The 18,253-nt window shown below is 38.6% G+C and overlaps 1 long non-coding RNA gene and 3 other non-coding genes across 4 annotated transcripts, besides 1 other annotated feature; 2 read left to right on the forward strand and 2 right to left on the reverse strand.

The window, feature by feature from the left end:
• Window positions 1–4,142: 4,142 nt before the first annotated feature.
• tRNA:Ser-CGA-1-3 (transfer RNA:Serine-CGA 1-3) lies at window positions 4,143–4,224 on the reverse strand. Its single transcript has one exon. It is a non-coding gene; the product is annotated as a tRNA-Ser (tRNA).
• A 274-nt stretch (window positions 4,225–4,498) lies between these two features.
• Window positions 4,499–4,571, reverse strand: tRNA:Arg-TCG-1-1 (transfer RNA:Arginine-TCG 1-1). The gene has a single exon. It is a non-coding gene; the product is annotated as a tRNA-Arg (tRNA).
• Window positions 4,572–5,428: 857 nt separating this feature from the next.
• Window positions 5,429–5,510, forward strand: tRNA:Ser-AGA-3-2 (transfer RNA:Serine-AGA 3-2). The gene has a single exon. It is a non-coding gene; the product is annotated as a tRNA-Ser (tRNA).
• A 347-nt stretch (window positions 5,511–5,857) lies between these two features.
• Window positions 5,858–14,950: a mobile genetic element.
• On the forward strand, window positions 14,921–17,669 carry lncRNA:CR44657 (long non-coding RNA:CR44657). The gene is made up of 2 exons (NR_123902.1): window positions 14,921–15,517; window positions 15,771–17,669. It is a non-coding gene; the product is annotated as a long non-coding RNA:CR44657 (long non-coding RNA).
• The last annotated feature ends 584 nt before the right edge of the window (window positions 17,670–18,253 follow it).

Genomic DNA, 18,253 nt, shown 5'->3' on the forward strand with positions numbered 1-18,253 from the left:
GAGCCACGTCCTGCGGTCAGCCATCGAGTCGAGCAGCTCCCCCAGTGAGCCATTATCACCAGAACTGGCTATCGATCAAGGTATCGGGTCCACAGATTAGGTGGGAGTATGTCTAGGAAAACTAACTATTCCGACCAAAAGCTTCAAGGTTCAATATACTTTCTAGAGCTAAGTCCAAAAACCCCATTTAAATATCACCATATGTATTTTAAGTCATGCAAGTGCCTAACAGCATGCTATCAATACCCAAATGCAAGCCATTATTTGAAAGTGATTGAAGCTTATCTTTATTCAAAAGGCAGGACTTCCGTCTGCCCATATAATATACACGTATCGAACGATGGCTCTTTTAAAGCGCCTCCAACTTCCCCTTTTTTTTTTTTTTTTTTTTTGGTAACTGGCGAAGCGTGGGTCAATGACTTGGCCAAAAGTTTTTTTTTTGGTTATTGCTTTTGTTATTACAACAGCCCACACACATGCCCTGTCATCCGTGGGCCACTTTTTCTTCTGTCATTCTTATTTCGGCTCGGCTTTTTTTCCCTCGACTTGATAAGGCCGACAGACGCTGCCCATACCGGCCACCTGACAAACACCTGTCTGGCCCAAGCTCCTCGTTCTCGTCCTCATCCTGATCCTCATCGTCATCCTCAATATCATCCCAGTTACTATCCTGTTTCTGTTCCTGCTCGTGGCTACTGCGACCAAGCCTGTGCTGTTCTGATTTTTTGTCATCATCGTTTCAAATCGTATCGCATTTTTTTAAAGGATATTGTTTCAAATAATTCAAACTGTAAGCACACTTCGCAAAAAATAAAAAAAATCCCATGCACTTCAAAGGAATTTCAGTTTATATGCTAAAAGAATTGTTTTGTATAAATCGATTTCTAAATGCCAGATCAATCAATTCAGAAAATTCATCAAATTGCATAGCACGACTTGGAATTGAAGCTGGCAATGTGGCTTTTACAAGCAACTATAGATTTTTTCAAAACCTTTTATATTTATTTTATTTTCCCATTTGAGAAACATTTATCTAGCATGAAGACTGTGCCTAAAAGTTGTCCTTCATTTATTTGAAAATAATTTCGTTTAGTGCAGAATTGGCTCACTCTCTACCTTAGTTAATGTTTGCGCCAATATTTTGCGGGCAGGTGGTCACTGGGAGCTGGAGGGGATTTCCATGGAGGTGGCTAACCATTGAGGGGCGTGTTGGGCGGGGAGGGGGGGGACTTTGGTTTCGACGGTCTGGCCTGGTCAGCGTGGGGAGGCGCCTCCATCGGTCGCCAGTGCCAGTGCCGTCGTCGTCAGTGTGTCCAGTGGAGCGTGATGTCGTCTGACATTTACGGATATATGTACATGGACAGTCGATTACTCACATAGGGGACGATCCAAGCGGAGTGAGGGGGGGTGGGGGAGGGCGTTGGAGCCTGGGTTTGGGGGTTCGCGAATGCGGACTTTGCTTTTCGACCCCATTGCCCAGACCATCCTGCGCCGGTTTGTGCCTCGTTTTATGTATTCCCGTATTTGCGTTTCCTATCCTCTACTCTACTCTCCACTCCTCTCCTCACCACTCCTTTTCATTTTCTTTTTTTTTTTTGGCTGCTATATGCGGCTCCTCCTCAAAAATACAGAGGATAACACGAGAAAAAAAAAAACGAGAAACTTTGCAAAAATTTTGTTAACGTAAAAAAGTCTCTTTGTTCTTGTTTTGGTAAACGGGAGAAGGTGCAAATGGTGTGGGTGGTTGTGCTGGGTAGGGTTGGTAGTATTCCATAAAAATATGCTAGCCATGTGCTTGCGCTTTTTTCTTTGCCCCCAAATCTCTTGACAAAAAGTTAATTCCCTACATTGATCTGTTCGATTTGGTACTCTCTGTCTATTGTCAGAAATATAAAACATATCGGAATAGATGAATCGCACAAACCAAAGTCCAATTCAAGTCGAACTTAAAACATATTAATTTAAGTTATTAAAAATATAAATATGCTATATACATTTTTGGTATAAACACAACAAGGCCATTATAAAATCGGAAGAAATTCAGATGAATATATATGTTATTTATATAATTTCAAAATCACTCCCTTAATCTGCTTTGATCCTTTTAGAGTATTTTCCAAGTTGCTTTGGCCCACTTACCACATCTTTCAGTAGTTCCGCACTTTTGGCTGTTGTTCGTCCTTTTCGGGGACTCAGACAGCCCCACGGCAACCTCCGCGTACCCAGCCCATTTTGGCCATTACCTCTGTGATGTATCGTCAATATTTTGTACCTTTATCAAAATTAAATTCCGGACATGAACGTGTGCCTACTACGAGTGGCTCTTTCTGGGATTTCTGTTTTGTGTTTTGAATTTTGCATGTCTGATGTCTGGTCTCGTTCCTCCAGAAATTTGAATGGGGGGTGGTGGCATCGTTACTGTTTCACTTTAATTGCGAAACCCAGTAAAGTCACCAAGTTCCGGGGGGAATTTGCAGGTCGTGGGCCTATCAGCGATTGCTCTGGAATCCGATTGGGTTGTGGCCGGAATTGTGCACAGGGGTTATGGGCTATGGGTGTGCTATCCACCTCGCGTTTTGATGCAAACTGCAACCCCAATGCAACGCACGGGAATAACAAAGGCCCAGAGTGCTTGATGGATGTCGTTCCTTGGTCCTTTGGTCCTTTTGGTCCTTTTGGTGCTTGGTCTCGTTTCGGTCCTGATCCAGTTGCCATATGTGTGTGGTTGGGCTTCCTTTTTGGGGCGAGTGGGCTGAGTTGGTGGATGGGTGAGTTGGTGGGTGTTAGCGGCTCATCGATATGAGGCGCTGCTGGCCGCAACCAATCGCAGCGCGAATGCAGCAAATGCAAAAAAACGCAGCTACAGTGCTGACCAAAAGGCTACGCCCATGTGCCCGCCTGCGATTTGCATGCGTCGCCGTCGCAATCGTCCAGCCACCCCCTTTAACCCTTCGCCGGTGCAGGGGGTGGCTTATGTGCCGTTGCCTTGCCGCGTGTGCACGTTAATTACTCCGCAGTGTTCTCGTTCTCTCTCCCTCTCTAGAAACACACACACACACACACACACACACACCCCCCCCCCCCCTCACCGACAGCCATCACGCTCTTCCACTATATACTGTGTGTGCGTGTGTGTGCGGATGTGTTGTGTTCATCAATTTGCCATCGATTGCAAAAAGTGAAGTCTCAATCAGTGGCAAAAGCAGCAGCTAAAAAAATTCAGCATGACAGATAATAAAACCAGCAAATACCCTGTCGATTAATAAAAATGTCTCTTTCAGACGCACTTAAATATTTCTACTGATTTATTGAATATCGATTTTGAAAAAACAAAATTCTTCAAGCTAGATTTTTATCTTTTTTATTAAATATTCCAAAAATTTTTAAAAGTAATTTGTACGATGCAGGAGAATAAGAAAGACCATTCTGTATATAAAATTAATCAAATTTGGAAACTTCCATCGTTTATTTAGGTGGACATATTGCTTAGTGCTCAAATGCTCCCCAAAAAGAGTTCCGCATGGAGGACATACACCAATCTCAGATCGAACCCTATATGGTATTATATATATGCTTTCCCCGGTCAGCCTAGTCGGAAACTAAAAATAGAGCGGGCCAGCAACAGCGCGGAGTGAGTGAGAGAGGGCGAGAGTGTCGCCCCACCAACAATATGTTTCACATGCACCAATGTCGTGGGCATTTACTAGTATTTTTTCGCCACCGTTTTTGCACCTCCCCAACTATGTTATCCCATATATTTCCCAGACCAGATCCTGATCACCACCCAGAAAATGCCATCGGGCCCCCACCCCATCAACCATTTTCATCCATAATAATTGAATTGGAAAAAACCGAATGGGCGGACGGGGACGCGGTCTGTTGGTTGGTTTAACGCTACGCGACCACAGGAAAATTGTAATTAAACAGGATATGATGTTGGTAAAGGTCCAGGCCATCTATGAGTGGGTGTGTGTGGCTGGATGTGATGGCTGAATAAACTTGTTGTCTCCTAATTGGGAAACCGCTGGAGCAGCTCGAGAAACAAAACCCGTACTGACGGACTTTAATTTGTCATCAAGTTTAATTGAGGCGCACATAAAAATATGGTAGCTCATGCGAAGTGTAAAAAATTGGATTCGATTCGCAGCCGGTAGGATTCGAACCTACGCTCCCAGAGGGAATCTGATTTCGAGTCAGACGCCTTAACCACTCGGCCACGACTGCTTCTTGTTATAGCTGGTGTTAAATTACGTACTTGAAAGTCGAGCACTTTCACTTTTCCACTGTCGCTAAAATTTACATAATTTGTAACTATCAAATGATGCTACAATAATTATTGCCAATATTGAAATATCCATTGAAGGATAATAAAAGGATTAACATACTAGAAATGTCTAAGCAATTAGAAAAACCAAATATACATACACACCGCATTTAGCTGTAAACTGTTCAAAAATGAAAGCCAAAAAGTTTGGAAGATAACAAAAAGGGATTTGTACGACCGTGACAGGATTCGAACCTGCAATCTTCGGATCCGAAGTCCGACGCCTTATCCATTAGGCCACACGGTCAGTTGTTTAAACGTGGCTTAAGTTGCCAAGAAAAGCAACTAGCTGAGCAGGGACTCGAGCATAAAAGGATACAAAAGGAAAAGAAGTCATTACCGCACATAAGACACCCCAATCAAATGGCAGCTATATGGTCAATAGTTTAACATTAGTGCGTCGCTAATAGAAGAGCCACGTAATATTATGCGTTAAACACGCACGCACTGCGTAAAATCATGAATTCGAGCGAGAGGGATATACTATTATAATTTAAGTCTGTCAAATGGTGATATTATTCTGAAAATCAGGGAAAGCGGGGAAATTTAAGTCTGTCAAGTGGTGACATTATTCTGAAAATCAGGGGAAGTAAGGAAGTATTTATTTGGTGGCTAAAAACCACATTTCGACTCTTTAATAACGGAGTACGAACATTAAGCAGTGACTTTGAAAAATGGCACCCAGTCTTAAGTTGTCATAAAATAATTTAATATCATAATAATTTAAAACTATCTGTTGTGATCTTTGTGATTCTACAACGTTGGTTACCATGTATAAAATTATATATAACACATGCGTAAGAGTAAAGACTTCGAAAAAGAGCGAGAAAGGGAGAGAAGTTGTAGGGTATAGAGGGAGAGAGGTTGTTCGATTGGTCTGATGGGGTAAAGCGTCAGTAAATTTATACATCATAATTTAGCTATCCTAACTAATACATTTTGCATTGACCGTTCAATATTAATGAAAAATCTGAAAAAATTAACCGAGTCACGACTTTAAATCACTTGAATTAATCGAATGAACTGCGATTTTGGTCTATAAATTGACGTGTGGAAGGGGGCACAGAAGAATTTCTGGATCTGGATGGCAAATGTCTTCGCCAAGCAGTCGTGGCCGAGCGGTTAAGGCGTCTGACTAGAAATCAGATTCCCTCTGGGAGCGTAGGTTCGAATCCTACCGGCTGCGTTTAATGATATAATTTTAGCTTAATTTAGATACTTACACTGAGAAAAAAAAACCGCAATGATGGAATATCATTTATAAGTAAATAAAACAGAAAGTAATTAATTTTTTCAACAAATCAGACTAATCTTAGTCAGCTAATCTGTAGGGTATCTAGAGGTGCCATTTCAATGTTTTTCGCTGTTAGCTTAACCGTCCTGTTGGCAATATCCAACGGGTCAGTGTTGTCCTTAGGACTTCTGCCAAATCTAGATTACCGCAAAAACACAGCCCCACACAACAACAACTAAATCAAAGGTGAGGTCAGGTGGTTGTGGGACAGACAGATAGAGCTCTTACCGTATCCCCACTGTTCACACATGAACACGAATATATTTAAAGACTTACAATTTTGGGCTCCGTTCATATCTTATGTAAATGAATCGAGAGCGATAAATTATATTTAGGATTTTGTTATCTAAGGCGACATGGGTGCATTGCTCAAAAACATGTAATTTAAGTGCACACTACATGAGTCAGTCACTTGAGATCGTTCCCCGCCTCCTAAAAATAGTCCCTTAGTGGGAGACCACAGATAAGGTCCTCGCCGCTCAAGATAGGCAGATGTGCCCGAGCGTGGGACCTCGATAAGGCGGGGACTATTTACGTAGGCCTCTGCGTAGGCCATTTACTTTAAGATGCGATTCTCATGTCACCTATTTAAACCGAAGATATTTCCAAATAAAATCAGTTTCTTACAAAAACTCAACGAGTAAAGTCTTCTTATTTGGGATTTTACATTTGGTCAATCGAGCCTTTAATCGACTCTGCAGTTTCCCCCTACCAAAGGTAAGGAACTCAGAGAAAGGCCAGCTCCTTTAAGCATCTTACAGCTAAAGGTAGCAAAAATAAGTGACTCTTGTTTCCCCCTACCAAAGGTAAGGAACAGAGTATAAATATAAAAAGCAAAAAGATACAAAAGAATCTTTTATGTTTTAAAACAAGCACCTTATAGTCTATAGCTAAAGGTTGCTTTGTGTACCATTATAAATTGTGGTAAGGCGTGCTTGAGGCCATACATCAGCAATTGTGAAATTAAAAAGTGCATAACAAAAGTGCCTTATAAATGCTCTAATAGCATTAAATCAGCTCATAAAGAGAGTGCAGTGTATATGCCATAAGAGCATAAATTAAATAAAAAGTGCCTGAAAACAGTGCCTTATAAATGCTCTAATAGCATTAAATCAGCTCATAAATAGAGTGCAGTGTATATGCCAAAAGAGCATAAATGCCGAAATAAATGGCTAAAAAACAAAAAATCTGACTGGACTACAAAAATAATAAAACGTGCCAAAAAAAAAAAAAAATCATCTTTAAACATCGACGGAGCCTTAAAGAAGAGAAGGAAGTCAAATTCAAAGGAGCCTCTACCAGCAGCAGAAGCAGCAACAACAGCAGCAGCAGAAGCAGCAACAGCAGTAGCAACAGCAGCAACAACAGCAGCAACAGCAGCAGCAACAACAACGACATCAGCTAAGTCAAAACAAGAATTTTCTGTTTATCCAAACACACATATATATATAAATACATATAAAATACATATACACGTACTATATATATTAAGAAATTACAAAAAATTTTCAAAATGATGTCAGAAAAGACTATTCAATTCCTTAAGAAGCAGTCCGAAATTATTTTGGAAATTAGAAAGTTGGAAGTAAAACCAACATTAACAGATGTAGAAATTCTAAAATTAAATGAGCTTCAAAAATGTTTCATTGCTAATCATAGCAATTTGTTAAAGATCGGCGTTGTCGATCATGAATATTTTAACGCGAAGCAGTATGATTTAATAATGATGGTGTTAGAAAAAATTAAAAATAAAAATGAAAAAATTAAGGGCGAGTCGGTAGAAAACACTTTCCCTAAATCAAACACTGTCCCTAAATCAAACCCTCCCCCTACATTAAACCTTGAAATGCGTGGTCACCCTGAAAAAGAGGGTATAGCACAAAACAACGCTTTAAAAGTAGAGCAGGCATTTCGTAATAATGTTGGCCAATTTCGAGTATATCTAGAAGATACGTCTAAACTAATAGACAGTAGTCCAGATTTCCTTAAAATAAGGAAAAATAAAATTGAATTTTTATGGCATAAAATAGATAACCTGATTGAACAGGTGAATAGTCATTTTGAGAGTTCGCTATTCGAAGAAGAAATTAGCGAACTTGAATTTGACAAACAAAATATTCTTACAGCCATTAATAGTCGACTCAGTGGCACAATAAATAAAGCTGAAATGTCGACGGTTGTTAAGGCGGAGGAGTTACCAACCCTGCCTAAAATACAGATTCCCACTTTCTTTGGTGATTCCAAAGAATGGGATCTTTTTAATGAACTCTTTACAGAGCTCATACATGTGAGAGAGGATCTCAGTCCTTCTCTCAAATTTAATTATCTAAAGTCAGCATTAAAAGGAGAAGCCAGAAATGTGGTTACTCATTTACTGCTCGGCTCTGGAGAAAATTATGAAGCCACTTGGGAGTTTTTGACCAAGCGATATGAGAATAAAAGAAACATATTCTCAGATCATATGAATAGGCTTATGGATATGCCAAATTTAAATTTAGAATCCAATAAGCAAATAAAGACATTTATTGACACGATTAACGAGTCAATTTATATTATAAAATTAAAGGCACAATTACCAGAAGATGTGGATGCAATTTTCGCTCACATAATTCTTCGGAAATTCAATAAAGAATCACTCAATTTATATGAAAGCCATGTTAAAAAGACAAAAGAAATACAGGCACTTTCTGATGTCATGGACTTTTTAGAGCAAAGGCTCAATTCTATATCATCATTCTCACAGGAAGTAAAACCTGTAAAGAAAATGATTAATAATAACAAGAATAAAAATTATAGTGACAATTGTGCATATTGCAAACTACCAGGGCATTATTTAATTCAATGCCATAAATTTAAAATAATGAATCCAGCAGAACGGTCTGACTGGGTAAGAAAAAATGGGATTTGCCTAAGATGTCTGAGGCATCCGTTTGGTAAAAAATGTATAAGCGAGCAGCTTTGTTCGACTTGTCGTAAACCTCACCACACGTTACTTCACTTTGCAGGTCATAATCCAGAAAAAGTGAATACGTGTAGAACAACAGGTCAAGCCTTGTTGGCCACGGCTTTGATTCAAGTAAAGTCGAGGTATGGAGGCTTTGAACAATTAAGAGCATTGATTGATAGTGGCTCTCAAAGCACAATTATTTCAGAAGAGTCTGCACAGATTCTAAAATTGAAAAAATTTCGGTCTCATACTGAAATAAGTGGAGTATCTTCCACAGGAACGTGCATCTCCAAGCACAAAGCGGTTATTTCGATAAGAAATTCTCCGAAAAATTTAGAAATTGAAGCAATTATTCTCCCAAAACTTATGAAGGCACTTCCAGTCAACACGATTAATGTTGATCAGAAAAAATGGAAGAACTTTAAATTAGCCGACCCCGATTTTAATAAACCGGGTCGCATTGATTTAATCATTGGAGCAGACGTATATACTCACATTCTGCAAAATGGAGTTATAAAAATAGACGGTCTCCTTGGGCAAAAAACTGATTTCGGGTGGATAGTTTCTGGATGTAAAAAATCCAAAGGAAAAGAAACCATTGTAGCCACAACAATAGAAATAAAAGAGTTAGATCGCTACTGGGAAGTGGAAGAAGAAGAAAAAGATGATATCGAGTCTGAAATCTGTGAAAATAAATTTATCAAAACGACAAAAAAAGATTCAGATGGGCGATACATTGTGTCAATTCCATTCAAGGAGGATGTCACCTTAGGAGATTCAAAGAAACAAGCGATAGCTCGTTACATGAATCTGGAGAAAAAACTAAAAAGAAATGAAAAACTTAAGGTTGACTACACTAAATTCATGAATGAATACATGGATTTAGGACACATGATTGAAGTGAGTGATGAAGGCAAATATTTTTTACCGCACCAGGCAGTGATTAGAGATTCAAGCCTTACGACCAAATTGAGAGTAGTTTTTGATGCTTCAGCAAAAACTACGAATAACAAAAGTTTGAACGACATAATGTGGGTTGGGCCACGAGTTCAAAAAGATATTTTTGACATTATTATTAAATGGAGAAAATGGGAATTTGTTGTTTCGGCAGACATTGAAAAGATGTACCGACAAATTAAAATAGATAATAATGATCAAAAATATCAATATATTTTATGGAGAAATTCTCCAAAAGAAAAAATTAAAACATATAAATTAACCACAGTCACTTACGGAACTGCATCTGCACCATATTTGGCTACCAGGGTTCTGGTAGATATTGCAGATAAATGTAAAAACCAAGTTATTAGTGCAATAATTAGGAATGATTTCTATATGGATGACCTAATGACTGGAGCTGATTCGGTAGAAGAAGCTAATAAATTAATAACATTAATTCCCCATGAATTGCAGAAAGTTGGATTCAACTTAAGGAAATGGATTTCCAACAATTCCAAAATATTAACCACTGTGGAGGACACAGGGGACAATAAGGTTCTCAATATTATCGAAAATGAATGTGTTAAAACTTTAGGACTAAAATGGGAACCTCAAAAGGATTTATTTAAGTTCAGCGTAAATTGTAATGATGAATCAAAAAATATAAATAAGCGCGTTGTGTTATCAACGCTAGCAAAAATATTTGATCCGTTAGGATGGTTGGCACCAGTCACGGTTTCAGGAAAACTTTTTATTCAAAAACTTTGGATAAATAAAAGTGAATGGGATCAGGAATTATCCATAGAAGATAAAAATTATTGGGAAAAATATAAAGAAAATTTATTATTGTTAGAGAATATTCGAATCCCAAGGTGGATTAATTCAAACAGTTCTTCAGTCATTCAGATTCACGGATTTGCGGACGCCTCCGAAAAAGCATATGCTGCAGTAGTCTATGCTAAAGTAGGACCTCATGTTAATATAATAGCTAGCAAAAGTAGAGTCAACCCTATAAAAAATAGGAAGACAATTCCCAAACTCGAGCTGTGTGCAGCTCACCTGCTTAGTGAATTAATCCAAAGACTAAAAGGATCAATTGACAATATAATGGAGATCTATGCTTGGAGTGATTCCACGATTACCTTAGCATGGATTAACAGTGGTCAAAGTAAGATCAAATTTATAAAAAGAAGAACGGATGACATTCGGAAATTAAAAAATACTGAATGGAATCATGTTAAGTCAGAGGATAATCCAGCAGATTTAGCATCCAGGGGAGTGGATTCTAACCAGTTGATCAACTGTGATTTTTGGTGGAAAGGTCCGAAATGGCTAGCAGACCCAAAAGAACTTTGGCCTCGGCAGCAGTCTGTAGAAGAACCTGTCTTAATAAATACGGTATTAAATGACAAAATAGATGATCCTATTTACGAATTAATAGAAAGGTATTCCAGTATAGAAAAACTTATACGTATAATAGCATACATAAATAGATTCGTGCAGATGAAAACAAGAAATAAAGCCTATTCATCAATTATTTCAGTAAAGGAGATAAGAATAGCGGAAACAGTTGTTATTAAGAAACAACAAGAATACCAGTTTAGGCAAGAGATAAAGTGCCTTAAAATCAAAAAGGAAATCAAGACAAATAATAAAATATTGTCATTGAATCCATTTTTGGACAAGGATGGGGTTCTAAGAGTTGGAGGAAGATTGCAAAATTCCAATGCAGAATTTAATGTTAAACATCCAATCATTTTAGAAAAATGCCACCTAACAAGCTTATTAATAAAAAATGCTCATAAGGAAACATTGCATGGAGGGATAAACCTAATGCGAAACTATATCCAAAGAAAGTATTGGATTTTCGGGTTGAAAAATTCGTTGAAAAAGTATTTAAGAGAATGTGTAACGTGTGCAAGGTATAAACAAAATACAGCTCAGCAAATAATGGGTAACTTGCCAAAATATAGAGTGACGATGACATTCCCGTTTCTTAATACTGGAATAGATTACGCAGGTCCTTATTATGTTAAATGTTCAAAAAATCGTGGCCAAAAAACATTTAAAGGATACGTTGCTGTATTCGTTTGCATGGCCACCAAAGCCATACACTTAGAAATGGTAAGCGATCTAACTTCAGACGCATTTTTAGCAGCACTCAGAAGATTTATTGCTAGACGGGGAAAATGTTCCAATATCTATTCAGACAACGGAACAAATTTTGTAGGAGCTGCAAGAAAATTAGATCAAGAGTTATTTAATGCAATACAAGAAAATATAACGATTGCAGCGCAGCTTGAAAAGGACAGGATTGATTGGCATTTTATTCCCCCGGCAGGACCTCACTTCGGAGGTATTTGGGAAGCTGGAGTTAAGTCAATGAAATACCATTTAAAGCGTATAATCGGCGACACTATTTTGACTTATGAAGAAATGTCAACTCTTTTATGTCAAATAGAAGCATGCTTAAATTCAAGGCCATTATACACTATAGTTAGTGAGAAGGACCAACAAGAAGTTTTAACACCAGGTCATTTTTTAATTGGAAGACCACCTTTAGAAATAGTCGAACCAATGGAAGATGAAAAAATCGGAAATTTGGATAGGTGGAGACTTATCCAAAAAATGAAGAAAGATTTCTGGGTTAAGTGAAAAAGTGAATATTTGCATACGCTCCAGCAAAGGAATAAATGGAAAAAGGAAATTCCTAATATAGAAGAAGGGCAAATAGTTTTATTAAAGGATGAGAATTGTCATCCTGCAAGATGGCCTTTAGGAAAGGTGGAAAAGGTGCATAAGGGGAATGATGATAAGGTCCGAGTGGCTAAAGTAAAGATGCAGGAAGGATATATCACTAGACCCATTACTAAAATTTGTCCCTTGGAAGGAATAAAGTCTGTTGACAAAAATGAGGCTGACCAAGAGCCAAAAAGACGAACTAGAGCGACATCGGGAATGTCCAAGATCGGAATCATTATGGCAATGTTGTTGTTTGTGTTAAGTTGTCAAGTTTCTAGCGCATTACCTAAAGATATAGCACCAAGATATTCTATAGACAAAATAAATAAAACCTCAGCAATATATCTAGACCCGCTAGGAGATGTTGAGATTGTGAGTACTTCTTGGAATTTGGTTATCTATTATAAAATGGATCCATATTTTAAAATGTTAACAAAGGGTAATGCGCTTATACAAAGTATGAGGAAAGTTTGCGAAAGACTTCATAGCTTTGAAGAGCAATGTAGTCTAGTCTTAGATAATATGCAAAGTCAGTTATCGGAACTTGAAGAAAACAATAAATTGTTTATGATGCAGTCTAGATCTAGAAGCAAGCGTGCTCCTTTCGAATTTATGGGTTCCTTGTATCATATTTTATTTGGTATAATGGATGAAGATGATAGAGAGCAATTAGAAGAAAATATGAAGAATTTGTTAGATAACCAGAACAACCTTGATAAACTAATTCAAAAACAAACATCTGTGGTTGATTCAACTTCTAATCTATTAAAGAGAACAACAGAAGATGTTAACTCCAATTTTAGAAGTATGCAAATAAGAATTGAGAACATGACAGAAGTTCTTAAAGAAAATTATTATGTTTATAAGGAATCAATAAAATTCTTTATGATTACGAAACAGCTACACTCATTGATTGAAGAAGGCGAAAAAATTCAAGCAGGCATTATAAGCCTGTTGATTGATATTAATCACGGTAGGCTAAATACAAATATTCTCAGGCCAAATCAGCTTAAAAAAGAAATTGCCAAAATTCAGCAGAGTCTTTCGGAGAACCTAGTAATTCCAGGAAAACGGTCAGGTACGGAACTTAAGGAGGTGTATACACTGTTAACAGCCAGGGGTTTATTCATCGACGATAAATTGATCATTAGTGCAAAAGTGCCTCTGTTTAGCAGGCATCCATCCAAATTGTTCAGGCTTATTCCGGTGCCAATTCGAAATGAAGATCGGATAATAATGGTGCATACAACGTCCGAATATTTAATTTATAATTTTGAGATAGATTCCTATCACATAATGACGGAAGCCACATTAAATCAATGTCAGAAATGGCAACTAAATAAGAGAATATGCAAAGGAAGTTGGCCCTGGAATTCAGCGAATGATAATGCATGTGAGATTCAGCCTCTAAAGCCAGATAAAGCGGCGAACTGCATCTATAAAACAGTAGTCGACTCTAAAAGTTACTGGGTAGAGTTAGAAAAGAAAAGTAGTTGGTTGTTTAAGGTTCCTGCGAATTCAAAAGTCCGTCTGCAATGTACTGGCTCTCAAATTGAATTGTTTGATTTGCCTCAGCAAGGAGTTTTAAGCATTGCGCCATATTGTACGGCAAGAACCGACGATAAAATTCTAGTTGCCCACCATAACATTCAGTCCGAAAGTGAAGAATTATTATCAACACCTTATATAGGAGAAGTTAGTGGAGTGCCGAAGATTATTTGGGATCCGCTGAAACTATCAATATTAAATCATACTGAGGAATTTGAACGATTGAATAATGAAATTAAATTTATGAAAGAGAACCATCAAAAATTGAAAGATTTACATTTCCATCATATTTCCGGACATGCTGGATTAATTATTGCTTTAATACTAATGATAGTATTAATAATATATTTCATACGGAAATGTGCTGTGCAACAAAGAATGCAAGCAATAACCTTTGCAGGTCCGTTGCCAGTACTATAAATATCAATAGTAAATAAACAATAAAATAATATAACAAATAAAAATATACAGTCCACTAATAGAAAATGTACTTCTACATAGAAAAAGCAAAATGTTTAAAATAAGTTAATTGAGTACAAATTGTTGAATTAAAAATAATATAAACCATAATTGTAATCCAATAAAATTAAAAGCCAGAAAAACTAGGCCCATTGAAATCTTAGTTGCAAAATAAATGAACATATATCAAATAAATACAGTCCACTACTGTTATAAATGCAACTAATATACTAATGTACATCTCAGCTTTGCTGGCCCTTTGGCAGAATGTTCACACATGAACACGAATATATTTAAAGACTTACAATTTTGGGCTCCGTTCATATCTTATGTAAATGAATCGAGAGCGATAAATTATATTTAGGATTTTGTTATCTAAGGCGACATGGGTGCATTGCTCAAAAACATGTAATTTAAGTGCACACTACATGAGTCAGTCACTTGAGATCGTTCCCCGCCTCCTAAAAATAGTCCCTTAGTGGGAGACCACAGATAAGGTCCTCGCCGCTCAAGATAGGCAGATGTGCCCGAGCGTGGGACCTCGATAAGGCGGGGACTATTTACGTAGGCCTCTGCGTAGGCCATTTACTTTAAGATGCGATTCTCATGTCACCTATTTAAACCGAAGATATTTCCAAATAAAATCAGTTTCTTACAAAAACTCAACGAGTAAAGTCTTCTTATTTGGGATTTTACACCCACCGTAACTCCTTGTCGCCGAAACACACAGACAGTTTATTTCATATCTCGGCGAATATATTCGGGCTTAATAATTAATTTTTGGCGAGCCTCTGGCGCCGTGTCCTTTTCGCAGGAGCAGAGGCCTTGTTGAGCGCAACCGGCGACATCCGCTTCAGATTTGGATCTCCACAGCGCCAGTCCACTCCGCTCCACTCCGCTTCGGTTTTTGTTGGTAGCTGATTAGCCGCACTTAGTGGAACGGCATTAGGCCACTTGACGAAATTAAAGGGATACTCCAGTCGTCGCCAAAGCCGTTATCGTCGTTGTCCTGCGAAAGAGGTCCTCGGGCGGTCATGTGTAACGGCGACAGCTGCTAAGACGTGCAAAATAAACAGAAATTCCTACCGAAAATATAATCCGGAAGCAGCCACATAATGACAAACGCTGTGTGCAAGCGAGAGAGCAGAACAGTGGGCGAGTGAGAGGGGGCAGATCCAGGACGAGACAGACAAAATGCCTTGTTCCAACTCGAGCCGTAAAGAGGAAAAGGATTATAAAATACGGCAGAAAAAATAGAGTGCTGGTAAGCTCTGTCCACCGAAGAATCAAATACACTTTCAATACATTTTGCAATATATACAAGCCAGAAGTTGTCATCGAATTCGGAGATTCCGTAGAAAATAAATCGATTATAAGTGGCCTTTTAATTTATTTTGCATTCCTAGAAAGTTTATCTTGAAATCGAAAGTATATGTTTACCTAACTAAATTAAACTATAAGTGCCTAATCTACAACAATCTGTAATGTTTCAAATACATATTGATATTATTCTTCAGATCCTTCAGTGCCCTCAGATAGAGTATAAGCCAAAAAAAAAACGTTTGACTCAGGACGATGCCATCGACAGCGGCGTCATTTGGCGTGCATAGAAACCGTTAGTCCGGCCCTCGACAAAATACAAGTAAATATATCCAAAAAAAAAAAGAAGGAATAAAGTATAGCAACGGGTGGGGAGCCCGAATGTTTGTACTTTAAATGACATTCCGCAGTAAATTTCACGTTTATAGCCGGCACACAACAAATAAATATCAAGCGTTCAGCGGCGCTGGAAGGGCTGCCAAACAATTGAAAGTGGACGAAAAACGACGAGAAACGGATGAGGGAATCCTGCTGTCGTCCTGCTGCCACCGCCAGGATCAGCTCCGACCAGCAAAACAATAAAAAATGATTGCACAAAATAATAAAATAGCGGCTGAGGACGGAGTTGCCGGCCGGAGTAGCTGGAGCCCTTCTCGGCGCTTCTCATAAATTGAAATGAGTGAGAGCCATCGTCATAGGATGCCGGCTATTCGGAGCAAAGTTATAAATCCACGATATGTGTTGTAAAAATCATAAATATCTAAGCTTAAGATGGGTTCTTAAAGGATATTGCTAGTTTCTTCGAAAGTTACATAAATGTGTTATTGGATGGATAAAGTAGAATGTTCATTAACTTGATATTGATATTTTTTGGCCAGCTTGGACATTCCGGAATTCGTTCCCATCCATATTGGCACATGCTTCCTCAATAACTCTGGGGGCCAACTGGGATTCAGGGTGGGGCAATCAACTAGTCGTCCAGGCCAGAGCGAAGTCGAAGTCCTGAGACGAACATATCAGCGGCACTTCATCTTGATTGACATGCGCATTGAGAGCGTTGACATAATGATGGACAGACCTGATCGCCGGCTGCGTTGCTTGATCTGGCCGCTGGATTTGGACTCGATTGGTCCAGTCGCAATCCTTAGGCCCAAAACTGGGAGTTGGGAACTGGCAGCTGGGAGTCGGCGCTTGCTGTTTGGCCACATCGACCGATATGCGTAATGAGAGGAGCCGGTATACCGATAGCGGTGATTGCGGCCTTTAAGATTTTCCACAATATCAATTTTCATTGTTTCGAGGGTCCAGAGACATCCTTACCTCGGCTTTGTCACTCACGATCTGTTCTCGATCGGTGCGATCTGCACTATCTGCGATGACATAAATAGACGCCAATTAAATGGGCCCTTTGATGGGACACGTTTTATTCGCTCTTTACACTTGCGAAAAGCTGTCTGGAATTCTTCAGTGTTCTTTGAAAGTTTTGGTAAAATGTTTTTGTAATCACTGTGGACGGCAGTCCACGTAGTGACGAAGCGCACAAGGAGAGCGAAAAGCGAAGGCGACTAGTATACATATATATATTTATGTTTGGTCAATTAAATAAGAATTGTGTGTCTTCCCAGGTTTGTAAAACTGAAAGAAAAAACTGTTTTTGATCTTTCTGTCTTTTATTTCGAGAACCGGAATCGAGGCAGCCACAAAGTAACAGCGAAACGGAAATAATTTTACAATAAATTATATCAAAACGAGTGGCACATCTACAGCCACGAAAATATGACGCAGAAAGTTATCGGCGGTGGGTGGAAAAGGGACGGGGGGTTAGCGGCCAGGACGAGAACGGGACAGAACCAGTTTCTTGAAACTTTGCGAGACATAACGGCGTCTGCCAAAAAGGAAACAGACACAGTCCAACAACAGCAACATCAGGCCAAAAGCCACAATTGTGGGCGGCAAAAAGAAAGGGGGCGTGACCGGCCAAATAAAACCGGAGGACGAGGGTCCTCGAGAACTTTTGTGGCGACAATTTCTCCGACTTCTTATGCCCTATCACAAAGGGGCATTTCAACATTGATATATTATATTTTTAACTAGGTTTTTGTAATATGGACTTAAATCTGCTTGTAAAGTTTTTTTTTAAATTAGTATACTTAACACTGTAAGTTCAGCTTAAGCGTTAAATCATTTGTAACGCAGAAATGAATGGTTAAGTCTTCTTTATTTTACCACCGATGTTTAATGTAATTGCCAATAAATATTTAACTTGTTTAAACTTCGAAAAAAGTCAGTTCTTAGTCCTTAGTGTATTTGGTTGAAGTTTAAAAGACAGCGACAACCCAATTTTTTGCCTTGCTTATTTCTGTCCTGTTTTTGTGGCATTCGAGACGGCCTAAAATGCTGAGACCTGTCGAAAACTTTTTCATCGACTTGCCGGGAATTGTGAGTGGGTGCCACCAAGGTAAGAGGTTGCTCCTCGCTTATCGTCGTCAAAACGGGCACAGGCAGTACAGGGACTTGTTTTTATTTTATTCTCGTTTAAGCTATGGAAAATCGAACAATTTGAAAAGCAAGAAACACACAGTAAGTAACAAACGGAAGGATTTCTGAAGGTATTCGTATCTCCAATTTAAACCACCTATTTTAAGGAATTAGAAAGAGATACGTATTTTAGACTCTTCTG

This window comes from Drosophila melanogaster, chromosome X (genome assembly GCF_000001215.4).
Source record: "Drosophila melanogaster chromosome X".
In the NCBI taxonomy this organism is placed as follows: Eukaryota; Metazoa; Arthropoda; class Insecta; order Diptera; family Drosophilidae; genus Drosophila; species Drosophila melanogaster.